The sequence below is a fragment of the Euprymna scolopes genome, chromosome 9 (assembly GCF_053919585.1).
Source record: "Euprymna scolopes isolate OS-2025 chromosome 9, ASM5391958v1, whole genome shotgun sequence".
Lineage (NCBI taxonomy): Eukaryota > Metazoa > Mollusca > Cephalopoda > Sepiida > Sepiolidae > Euprymna > Euprymna scolopes.
The window spans coordinates 126665631-126678529 of record NC_136490.1 but is presented as its reverse complement, the minus strand read 5'-3'; the positions used below and the strand labels follow the sequence as shown (position 1 = coordinate 126678529).

Genomic DNA, 12899 nt, shown 5'->3' with positions numbered 1-12899 from the left:
TTGTTTTTCGAGGCATTTTACAGTCCACGGAAAAAAAAGGCCAAAGACCCTAGTGTTTTGATGTGATGCTTTGAATATAATAAACTAGTTATGACCAAAGTTTCATTTCATTCGGACAAAACACTAAGAAACGGTGCCTAATTAGAGTTGGGGGCCGTTTTTTTAGTCACCCTGTATATATATATATATATATATATATATATATATATATATATATATATATAGACTTTTAGGGGTATATTTTAAACATTTGAATAACACAAGGCACAGTGCCATTATTAACTGTTGAGGGTTTTTTTTTATAGTTTAACCAAATATTATTAAAGAAGGAATATTTTACATAGAATGGAAACCAAAATACACTTCTAAAATATATTTCTTCTTTTCTTCTCGTTAGCTCTAATTCAAACTTTAAAAACATAAATTAGACAAAAGGGATAAATAAGAGGTGAGACAGAAAAAAAACTCTATTGAGACGTCTTTCGGTCGACACTTTTCAAAATGAACGTCGGCAACGGGGAGAAACATCGTTTAAAAACGTGGTCAAAACCCCATAAATTACTAGCGAGGGTAGAAAAAGTCATACGGCACAATCACGTTGACACACCGGTTCTCACCAGATCACCGAAGTTAAGCAACGTTGAGCCTGGCCAGTACCAGATGGATGACCATTTGGGAAGGCTAGGCGCTGTATGTACCTTCTGGGAAGGTTGGGCGTAGGGCCAGCACCCTCACCCTCTAAAAAGAACTCCTCGCTACAAAAAACATTTATAAAAGTTGTAGATGGCCTATGCCCCTCAAGGGCTATGGGAGGGTTGAAAAATAGTCTGGGGAAAGAATAAAAGGGAACAATCTCAACGAACACCCATGAGTTTCAAATTATGGGTATGTTCTGTTTATTTACACGGAGACGGTTGACGAAAATTAATAGATACCGTCTCGAGAATTTTATAGTAAATCATCGAGTGTGTTCTGTGATAGAGAAACTCGAGAAAGTTTCATTCGTGTATCCTCCGGTGCAGATCTGGCATTGCAACAAATGTTCACCGATGGCAAACTTATGAGCCTGTACATGACCGGATGTTTGGCCATTTTTTGTGTCTACGTATCGAAGGGAGGATATGTTGGGAAAATCTAACCTCTAAACGCTGAATGGTATGCCCCACGTAGTCAGCCTCGTACTAACCGTAAAATGATGAAGCACTATATTGTATTGAAAGAAGGGGAAATCGGTTCTTGTAACAAACACTTTGAACTTTGGTTGCAAAATAGCAACGTGAAATGGCTGTAGAAATTTTATGTGAAAACTCTTGGCTTTTAACACCAATCCACGAGAGCTTCACATATGGAAGTTCACAAACACACAGGCATATCTTTCTCTCATATATGTCATAATAACGTTGACACACAGATTCCCGTCAGATCACCAAAGTGAAGCAAAGTAAGGCCTGGTCAGTACTAAAATGGGTGACTATTTGGGAATTCCAAGTGCTGTACGTGCTCTCTGCTTATCTCGGCAATGTTTTCAGTCAGTCTTGAGCCTCTCCTTGCTACTGGACCCAAGCAGTGCCGATTCAGGAGAGGTGTGGTTGGAATTTCGCAACCCTTGCCTCATAATTAGATGTGCAGCTACATTTAGAGGGGTGTCCATTGTTTCTTGGGACTGAACAGTCATCGAATGTGTAATATATATATAAGTACATAAGTCTAATAAAGTATGTTGAGAAACCCTTTAGTAAGAGTTAAAAACATTTATTATTCGGAAAGGAAACACAGATAAATGAAAGTCCTTAATCCGCAGGGTTTCGAAGAAATGCTTTGATACAGCCATACATGTGTGTGCATATATGTTTATATTTGTATGTATTCATACATGTAAACATGTGTGCATATATACATATAAATATGTGTACACACACACACACACACATATTTGAGTATATGCGTGATGTCTGTACACAGGTATAAGGAGAAGAGGACTATCTTCCTAATCTTCCGCTCTCATTTTCAATGAGGAATTTTTTAGATGCGCAAACGGCGAAATGCTTTCACCAATTCCAAGATAACAAAAGCATTTGTTCTGCCATTTCTAACAAATGATAGGAATCTGAAATCAGTTTTGAAATAAATTTGCCAAGAGGACATTTTTCTGTGTTTCACATCCAATTCAAACATGGAAGATCTTGTTTTACCTGAACGAAAACAAAGACAAAAAAAAAAAAAAAAAGCCGACAACTCAAATTCCCGAATACGTGTAAATGACGCGAGAGCGCACGTCGAAAAATATATATATTTGATAAGTGATGTTGAAGAAGGCGCTATATTTTTATTTTTAATTTCTCTTTGTTTCTGCGAGATATTCATCCTGAGGGTAGACATAGACAAATAATTCATAATTGATAAATGGAAGTTGCACTTTTTGCCTTTCGTTTTATGACGAATGGTTACATCTTTGGAAAATAAGTGATTCCTCAGATTGTTTTGCTTCGCATCGACTTCTAAGTTTCGAAAAACCTCCAAGAACGTGGAAAACATGGGATTAGAATATATTTAATGATTAATTGGTATAGTCATCTTTACATTTGAAAAATTCCAGCCCAATCCATAGTGTAAATTTTAGTCTGTAGGATCCCTTAAAATTAGAATGTCGTTTTTAAATCTTGTTTTATTTATAACCCGCTGTCTAAACCTGACGCTGCCCGGGAATATTTATTACTTTGAAATTTTTCTGACATTACCCAAGTAAGTAATAGATTTAAAAATTTAAATCTGGTGAACGTGTATCGCGAAGGCCGAAGAGGGGGTGGACGTGTGACGCAAAGGTAAAAGCGTAACGCGAACGAGGAAAGCGGAGTGGCCGTGACAGGCGAAGGCAAAAGCGAAGTGGGCGTGTAACGCAAAGGCGAAAGTGGAGTGGATGTGTTTCAAATTTATAAATAAAAAGTAACATTCTATAATTCAAAATAATTAATTTTAAAATATTTTTTTTCAATGCATAAATAAAATGTAACATTCAGTTTAGAATATAATAAATGTATTTTTAAATAACTTAAAAAAAAAGATGAATTTCTTTAAATAAGATAAACGTCTTAAGAATTGTAATCGCCATTTTAGAATTTTTAGAAAAAAGTATTAATGTTGGATTGTCTCCCCTTTTCACTTGTATCACTTTTCTGAAAATAAAACTAAAAAATATTTCCGGTGTGTCAAAGTACCCTTGTGCTGAAGATATTTATTTAACTACGATGTCGTCACCACTTAAGGCCCAATAGCCACTCGAGAATAAGGTTAAATAATATAATAAAAAAATAACTGGCACACGTTCACTTCAATCCGTCGCGAGTATGTTTTGGTTTTCATTTTCGAGAGAGTTATACTAACGAAAAGGGAAGGCAATCCAAGATTAATGTGTGTTTGTTTTTTCTCTAACAAAACTTTTCTGGTAATTCAAAACAAGTTCAATAAAGTAACGAAGTAATAAAACGAAAAACATTACCGAAGCATTTATTGAATTTAAATTATAAATAGATGTAACATGCAACAATCAAATATGAATATTTTTAATGTCTTTTTTTTTTTAAATATTTCTTTAATAAAATAAAAGTTACCATCTATTTTTCGGTAATTATTATTTTTTAATTTAGCAACAATACTTCAAAGTATATTTTTAATTTACAAATAAAATGTAATATTCTTTATTTGTAAATAATTATGTTTAAAATAGATAATATTTAGAAATGCACAAATGAAATCTAACTTTCAGTTTAGAATATTATGATATTAGATGGACTGTATGTTTTTATATAAGTTTTTGGGGGAACGAGATGAATTTCTTTAATTAAATAAAATACACGTCTTAAGAACTTTAACGCTCCTTTTAAAATATTTTAAGAACAAAGAGCATTAATTTTGGATTGCCTCCCTTTTCGCTAGTATCACTCTCCCGAAAATGAAAATAAAAAAATAAAAAATATAGCATACGCTGGGCGGTTTTAAGTGCAGTTTTGCCTTATAATTCAATATGTCCTTATCAAAGTTAGGTTAATGCGAGAAACACGGCAACACAGGGCAATTTTATTAATATAGAGCGTATTATATAGGATGGATTGAATTTTATTTCTATTTCGCTGATCATAAAACCATATTGATAGGGGAACAACCCTAATTATTCTTCCGTGGCTATGCATTTTAAATTTAGTAGACCATAAAATTAATAACATAAAATGTTTTCTTTTTAAGTTCATTTCAACAGAAACATGAACAAAAACAAAACTGAAATTAAATGAATATTTAATCGGGTAACGCTCGTATAACTGGATGTTTACATAAATCTAGGTCATCACACCTATTATACTTTCACTAAATATACTTTGAAAGTTTTTATTGAAATATTTTTTTCTTTTACATTGGCCAGCAAAAGTTTAGAACGTAATGATATGCTTTTTTTACAATTGTTTTGTTATGAACACACAATAAACATGATTCCCCCCCCCCTAAAAAAATGGTACTTGGAGATCATCGGATTTTTATCTGTTTATCAACTGTTTCACGACTGCGCATGCACAAATCGTTCACATTATGTTTAGAATAAGTAGGTTTGAAAACACTTTCTAAAGAACGTGTCAAGTTGGTCTAATGGTTATCGCACTCGAGTCGCTGCCGTTTGGTTTTGATCTTAGTGCGAGTATGTTTTACTTACAAGAAGTGAACTGTTTAGATAAAAAAAAAAACATAATACTCGCAGTAACATGTTTCAGTTTCTTTTCGTTTTTTTTACTTCAGTTTTTTATTTATTTCTTTTTTTAAGGTATTTAACATCACGATTAATACCTAATGCACTTTTGTTTATAATAAATAAGAATTGTGCATTAATTACAATATGATATAATATTTAGATGTATTTTACGACCGACCTGCTAGTATCTCTACAAAGAAATCATTCGTCCATGCATCGAGTATTTTTGCTACACCTGAGCTGGTACAGATTAGACCATTCCTTTGATGATTTGGTCCCTTTTGATTTGGAGTGCAGTTCTAGGTCCATCTACCAAACTCTAGTCCCTGATGCACCACTACAACGTTGCATCGCTGTGCTTGTTTTACAAGTACGTCGATGGATTATGCCCCAACAAATTTACTCTACTTGTATACCTCAACGTAAATTCCAACTAACCCAACTCGCAGCAAAATCCCGATCCTTCACCGCAGAAAACTTTTTACTTTTCTAGCTTATTTCTTCAGACTGCTTGCATTTGAAATTCCTTCTCTGCTCCTTTTTTCTCAAACTGTACCAACTAAAATTTAAATGTAATGTGAACAAACATCTAGCTGCACAACTCCACACTTAGGATGCTTCCCCTATAAATCTGGATACTAATTATACTAGCCGCTCAAGTGTAAGTGATAACGCGCCTTGTTTGGGGTGGATACAAGAAAAATTCCACCCCTTCACTGTAGACGTCAACAGACACCGGAAAGTTTTAGACTCTAGTAGATTTGTTTCTTGGACTGCTTGCTTTTGGAATTCCGTCTGTTTTCTGTTTCTCAAACTGTAATAACATACTAAAATATAAATCTAATATAGAAAAGACTATATGTCTGTCTATCTGTCCCCATATTTTCAAACTCTATCTCTTCCGAAACTAAAAGTCGCAGAGCGGCGCTAGGGGCCTCAAATGAATGACTTTTTTACGTCCTTTTATGGGTCTTTAGGCGGTATGAATAGTTTTTAAGGGGTCAAATTGAAAAAAAAATCGTTATACCTTTTGTACATTCATCTTAGTTTATTTTTAATCAGTTCATATGCGTGTCACGTTGGTACAGTGGTAACGTCACCAGCTTTGAATGCTACAGTTTCGATTTCGATTCTAGCAGATGGCACTGAAATTTTTTTTTTTTACTTTTAAAATCACGACTCTATGATAATATATACGAAATCTGGACAAATTAAAATATCATATTTAAGCGTATTTTACGACCGGGAAAAGCCGGATGCCCCCCGCTCCTCCCCCGCTAGTTTAATTTATAAAACTCATTATGCCTGTCTTTCTTCATTTTTCCAAACTATCTCTTCCGAAACTAAAAGTCGCAGAGTGGCACTAGAAGCCTCAAATGATTGGATTTTTTATAGATCGTTCTTTAATGGGTCTTTAGCCTGTTAAAATAGTTTTAAGGGGTTAAAATTGAAAAAAAAATCATTATACATTTTTGTACATTCGTCTTAGTTTATTTTTAATCAGTTCATATGCGTGTCACGTTGGTACAATGATAACATCACAAGCTTTAAATGCTACAGTTTTGCTTTCAGTTTCAATTCTAGCTAATGGTACCAAAATACTTTTTTTTATTTATTTTTGAAATCACGACTCTATGATAATATATACGAAATCTGGACAAATTAAAATATCATATTTAAGCGTATTTTACGACCTGGCAAAGCCGCCCCCCCCTCCGCTAGTAACATCCTAAAATTTAAATGTAATATGAATTAATTAGAGTAGTAGCTTACGTATCTATGCCTCGTTTGTAGTGAATTTAATAAAACATTCAACCAGTATTGAGTAATCATCATATTGTATGATTTCGAAGATTGTATTGTTAGCATTGGTTTCCTCGATATTTTTTTCATCAGAATTCTTTCGGGAAAGACATTGCTTAGTTACAGGAGGGACCACAAACATGCTGCCAACATCCTAAGTGAAAGTGACTCTAGTGCAACAAACTGTATTCGAACTTGAAACACTCTGGTCATAATCTGTGTTGTCAACTACTTGACCACCGTCACCTCCAGATGTTGAGTAATGAACATACTATATCAAGCGCTAGTATGACAGACAGAGGCTCTTATAAAAATGGTTAGGCTTCTCCCACCCGCTTCTGATTCATTCAGTTGGAAGCTTGGAATGTCCCCTATTTCTCTAGCATGTGGAATGAATTCTTCTCCTTTTTAGTTTTCTTAGAATGCGCATAATTGACATATTGCTTCGGGATGTCTCAATGTGCTTGAATATTTTTATTAACTTATCTTATTTAAGAGGTGGCCATGGTGAAATGGTTAATGCCACAAACTGGCAACTTTGGCCTGTCAAGTTCAAATTCAATTGGTTCCATAGCATGAGTTCCGCTAGTGGATGTTTACAACCTTCAACTAAATTTATATTATTTTCACTACTATTTTTCATCTTGAGTTTTATTCTCAATGTTTTGGCCGATACAGACTCAGACCCTCTTTTAGTTGTATCTTGTCAAACTCTGGCAATCTTCTTGTTGAACATGAGAATCTGTACGGAATTTCAAACGGAATACTTTATTTAATCCATGGGGTAGCATGCCTTCATTTCGTCTGAACTCCAATCTCTGGTCCCCCCTCGCCAATCTTTTACAAAAAACACCCGTCTAGCTGAATCCACTGTCAAAAACTTTCCCCACTCTTTATCTATGCCTAAATCAAAACGTAGATTCCATGAACAAAGCTTCTTTCTTAGAACTGCACGCCTGTGGAACTCTGTTCCGTCTGCCTGCTTCCCTCCTGACTACAACTTGGATGTCTTGAAGTCCAACGTAAACAAATTGCTGATGAATCGCTCCCTTAAGTAGACACTTTAAATCTCCACACTACCGTACTGTACTTACAATAACCCTTATCCCTGAGTGGCTTCCGGGACTTGATAAGTGGTGACCACTTTGTAAAAAAAAAAAAAAAAAAAAGATAGAAGTCTTACCTAATTCGCAATTGTAATCTTTGTATTACCGAGAGTGAGGATTGAACCTTCAAGCTCTAGAAGTAAATACGACTTTGAACTGAATTTTACTTAGTACTTTATTCCTTGTGCCAAGGGTCCAGGAGGCTGAAGGTTCAATCACAGTGCAAGCGATGCTAAGGTACCAATTGTAAATTATTTGAGACTTTTATATGATCATGGCTGACGGAACTCTAGGATGCTACCCCTGTAGATTAAATAGTTCTATTTGAATGGAGCTCTCTAGGTATTTTTTTTAATGAGAGTGCTCTTCCTCTAGAGTTTTTCAAATCCTACTTTGCTGATCTTATACCTGAACCTCCATACCGTGGAAGAGAAATAAATAAAAACTCTTGACCATTTTGCGCTGGCCTTCAGGCTAAGATCACAGTGTAGTATCTGTTCTGATGCTACACTTAAGTTAATTTGTCCTTGGTCAATGTAGGGGAAACCTTTCTATACTAAGGCAATTTTTAGGTTTGCCTACTTCCAGAGTGCTCCTTTTGGGGGAGGTGGTTTACCCCCATATTAAAATCAACCATGTTACATTTTGCTCTCGTGGGAAAGCAAATAAATAGAAAGAGTGTAAATAATTATTATAAATGAATAATTGATAGGAAAAGAACAGCTATATACACAAGTTTATGCTCAAATAAAATTTAGTCGTTATCTTTCAGAAAAAAAGGGTTAACTAAAGAAGAACGAACGTATAGTTTTCTAACTGCATCCAGCAGTCTTTAACAATATGAATAACAACAAATCTATCACTCAACCAGAGTTTCTTTTAATTACCAAATAATATAACTTCTACAAGGGCTACTCTTCCTTACCCCCCCCCTCATATCTACTTTCCTTCCAACCACCTGCTTATTTAAGTACTTACCTGTTTCATGGTGGTACTTAGAAAATAGCATGGTAGGTGGGGATAAATCTATTTTGAGTCATCAAACTGTTGATGGTGTCATGACCTTTGTACAGGTGAGCTTGACCTCTTAGCAAATGGTTTGCTTTGACATACCTGTGTCATCCGGGCCACCTGCGGTGGCCTAAGTGCTAAGTGATCATTTTCCAGTCAAGAGATTTACAAATCTCCCTACAACGTTGTTAACTTACTTATTCAAATGTCCTTTTGTTTTGTTGACTTTATTTTTTTTTTACTCTTTCTCTCTCTCTCTCTGATGCTTGGTAATGAAAAACAACTCCCGTTGTTGTCCAACTGCCAATTACTGGTCAGTTTCCTGGACATTATAGAGCTGACCTTTTGACCAGTAATAACATATTTTAATCGTGGGGAGGAAATGAAATTGGTACGAGTAACAAAATATGCAGATATATTTTTTTGTTTTTGTTATTGAATGTAAAAAGAGATTTTTTTGTTTTTTTGGCAGACAGAAATATCAATTTCACGTTTTTAATTCCCGTTTTTTTTTTTTGTTGTTCATAAGATGAATTGCATAACACTTTTTGCAAACGGTTTAAATAATCTATTAAAGATTATTCTCTGTCATGACAGTAAAAAATTGATTTTGAAATCTAGTTAAGACAAATCTCTTTGCTTTCTTAGAATCATTTTCTCACAGAAGAGACATTGCTAGTCTTTTGCCACTCTATCATTAATTCCGTGAAAGGTACTCGACTGAGCTCCAATCTTTGATCCGTCCTTGTAAGACTTTTACAGCAAGAACTAGTCTATCTTCCACACCGAAAGTGATTTTCTTTTCCCTCTCCAAGTCTATAGCATAAAGAGGAATTTCCATGGGCAATGTTTCTTTGGCAGGACTTCTCAGGTTTGGAACACATTACTATAGGAGTGATTCCATGTTTTTGTTAAAAAAAGAATCCTGTCTTGGCAGAGTACAAAATTGACTTTGAAATCTAGTGAGGAAAAAAATCTTTTCTCTTGCTTAAAAACATTTTCTCACAGAAGAAATGTTCCCAGAGTCTTGCTACTCTATTGTCATTTCCATCAAGGTACTCGACCGACCTCTAATCTTTTGTCCGTCCTTGTAAGACTTTCATAGCAAGAACTATTATTTTTTTACCAGAATGGAAAGTAACTGTCGTCAGAGGGAATTTAATGGAAAGTAACCGTCGTTAGAGGGAATTTAATGGAAAGTAACCGTCGTTAGAGGGAATTTCAATGCACAAAGATTCTTTGGAACACAGAACCATAGGAATGATTTAATGTTGATTATCAAAACGATATTCTACAAATACTTGTAATAAACTATTTCATAAGTGATCAAACAAAGTTCATACATTTGATTAATGTTAGTACTCCTATAGTGTTCCTCATCTTTTTGTTAGCAATCATTTCATCCCATTAGCTCTTATACTCAAAAGCCTCTCGATATTGATAAATGGTTACGCAATAGTAAAAAAATGTTTGTATTTCGAGAACAATCTGTTTGGGTCCATTAGTTTAGTTTTTTTAAGGGAAGACATATAAGCAGATTTTCTATGTTTAATTATATTGTGCGCGTTTGTCCCCCTATTACCAACAACACCCTAGATACAACTTCCCTGCTCCAAATTTCGCCAGCTAAAGAACTAAAAACAATCTCTGATTGAAAGTCACGTGATATCAAGTTCCGTCCGAGGTCGTCTCTGACCTTCAAGGTGTCACTTAAACTTCTCCGTTCGAACATGAATCTGTAACAGAAAAAAAATATCCCATGTTGTGCCAAAAATATGAACCGTGAAATATCGCAAACTCACAAAATCATTTTTTTTTGTTTTTGTATTTTTTTTTTTTTTTGTCGCCGGTAGATTCATAGTCCTGGATATTTGTTTACGTCTTCCTGTTCCTTTAAACTTTTTTTTTACTTGAGGGTCACCACTTATCAAGGCCCGAAAGCCACCCGAGGATAAGGGTTAATGAATGTAAAGTGGTAGTTATAGTAATCGTTAATGGTGTAAATTGGGTAGAATTTGCTTCTAGGGACCGCTCAACAAGAACTTGTTTACATTAGACTTGAAGGTTATTATGTTGTATTCAACCAAGAAGCAGGCCAGCAGAACAGTGTTCCACGGGCGGGAAGTTCTGAGAAAGAAGCTTTGTTCGTTGAATCTGCATTTAGATTTAGCCACAAATAGAGAGTGGGATGGGGGAAAATCGTTTATAGTGGTTGTAACTAGTTGAGTATTTTTTGTGATTGTTTCGCAAGTGGGGGGCATCGATTCAAGTTCAGTCGAGCATTTGCCATGGAATATCAAAAGATTTCAATGGCTTTAACTTGAATACTATCCTTCTGATCTGATTGCCATTAATTCTAAGACTGTTTTTCATTTGTCATATGACAAATCGATTAAAAATCAACTGATAACAACTGGTGTGATATTAGGCTATACTGGCTTCCTCCAAAGGAAGAAGTTTACAGGGAAGATCCAATTCAGAAGCGGTCTCGTGCATGTATATCCTGGTTATGAAGAGATGGCATATAGCGCCTAGTATTTCTAAATGGTCACCCATCTGATACTGGCCAGACTCTATCTTGCTTAATTTTAGTGGTCTAACAAGATCTGTTGTACCAATGCGATTATGATATTTTAAACTGGAAATTCATTAAAGCTTTTAATAATTTGATCGCGTTATGTTTTAATTCATTCTCTTTAATATTCTGAATATGATGCAAATAAAACCCAAGCCAATCTTATTGGCATACTTCTTAATGTTCACTAATGAAATGGGAAAGCAGGGTTCAATTCTTGGTCAAATCATGCCAAAATCTTTTTAAAGATCGTACTAAATACTTTCTTGCTAAAAAAAACTTAGTATTATGAGGTGGGTAAGCTGCTTTATCGTTATTTTCGTGGCAGGTGCTCATCTGAACTTCGATCTCTTGTCCCCCCTCGCCAGACTTTCACGAAAAACACTCGTCTTTCTAGAACCACTATCAACAATTACCCACACTCTTTATCCGTGCCTACACCTAAACATAGATTCCGTGAACAGGGCTTCTTTCTTAGAACTGCTCGCCTGTGGAACTCTATTCCGTTTGCCTGCTTTCCAGCTGACTACAATCTGATTGTCTTCAAGTCCAACGTGAACAAGTTCTTATTGAACCGTCCCCCTAAGTAATCCAAGTTACAAAATTCCCACTAATGTTTACTATGCTAAAATCACAATGGCTAATACATACCTATTAACCCTTATCCTCGAGTGGCCTCTGGGCCTTGACAAGCGGTGACCGCCATGTAAAAAAAAATAAATAAATAAAACAAATTTAAGACATTTTTTTCAAGTCAACTATCAACATATTTTTAAACAGCAAAATAAATTTTGAATTGACAATTTCTTTAAATTGGAAAGACATAAACTGGAGATTTAAGATTGTTATTCAAGAAAACAGAAAAAAAGAAAAAAAAAATTCTCAAAAAGAATTCGTCTCCCTATTTACTAGCTTCCCCTATAGGGGTAAAGCAGACATACAGTTGAGTCAGTTTTTAATGTGCAGAAAATCTTGCTCCCAATAAAGGAGCGCTTTGGGTTGAAACAAAAATGAAAATCGTCTCTAACTAGAAGATAACTATTTAAAAAATGGGTACTTGTACAGTTTAATCAAGACATTAAAAAATGAAAATATCGAAAAAGGTTATATTGTACGTATCCGTTATGGACTGAAGATCTCCGAAAAAAAATTTCATTTAATTTGATCGAGCAGATTTTTTTTTTACAGCGGAAAAACACGTTTTTATGAGAGTGTGTTGAAGGCAGACATCTTGGATTTTTTTTCTTAATTTTTGTTTGGAGTTTAAAAACGTCACGGGGAGATAACTCCAGTTAAAGCGTCGACACTCCCTCCCCATCTTTAATACTAGCTTTTCTTCCTAAAAATCGAACCTTTTGCTCGGTATCATAACAAATTGTTTTTTCGCTGTAAAAAAAACAAAACAAAGAAACTACTTGATGAAATTAAGTGAAATTTTTATTTTTTTTTCGGAGAACTTCATTCCATAACGGACACGTACAGTTTAAACTTTTTTTTCGATATTTTCATTTTTTAAGGTCTTGATTAAACTGTACAAGTACCAAAAAAATGATATCGGATCAGAAAATTTAGATGGTGAATCTAACTTAATAATATTCGTTTTTAATAGCCCACTTTAAGCAGGAGTTGCAGATGGCGTTGTCTGAATTTGATTTCAGTGGAGCCAAGT

The 12899-nt window shown here is 34.8% G+C and overlaps 1 pseudogene; it reads left to right on the top strand.

The window, feature by feature from the left end:
- The first annotated feature begins 580 nt into the window (after window positions 1-580).
- On the top strand, window positions 581-697 carry LOC145285471 (5S ribosomal RNA; annotated as a pseudogene).
- Window positions 698-12899: the final 12202 nt, after the last annotated feature.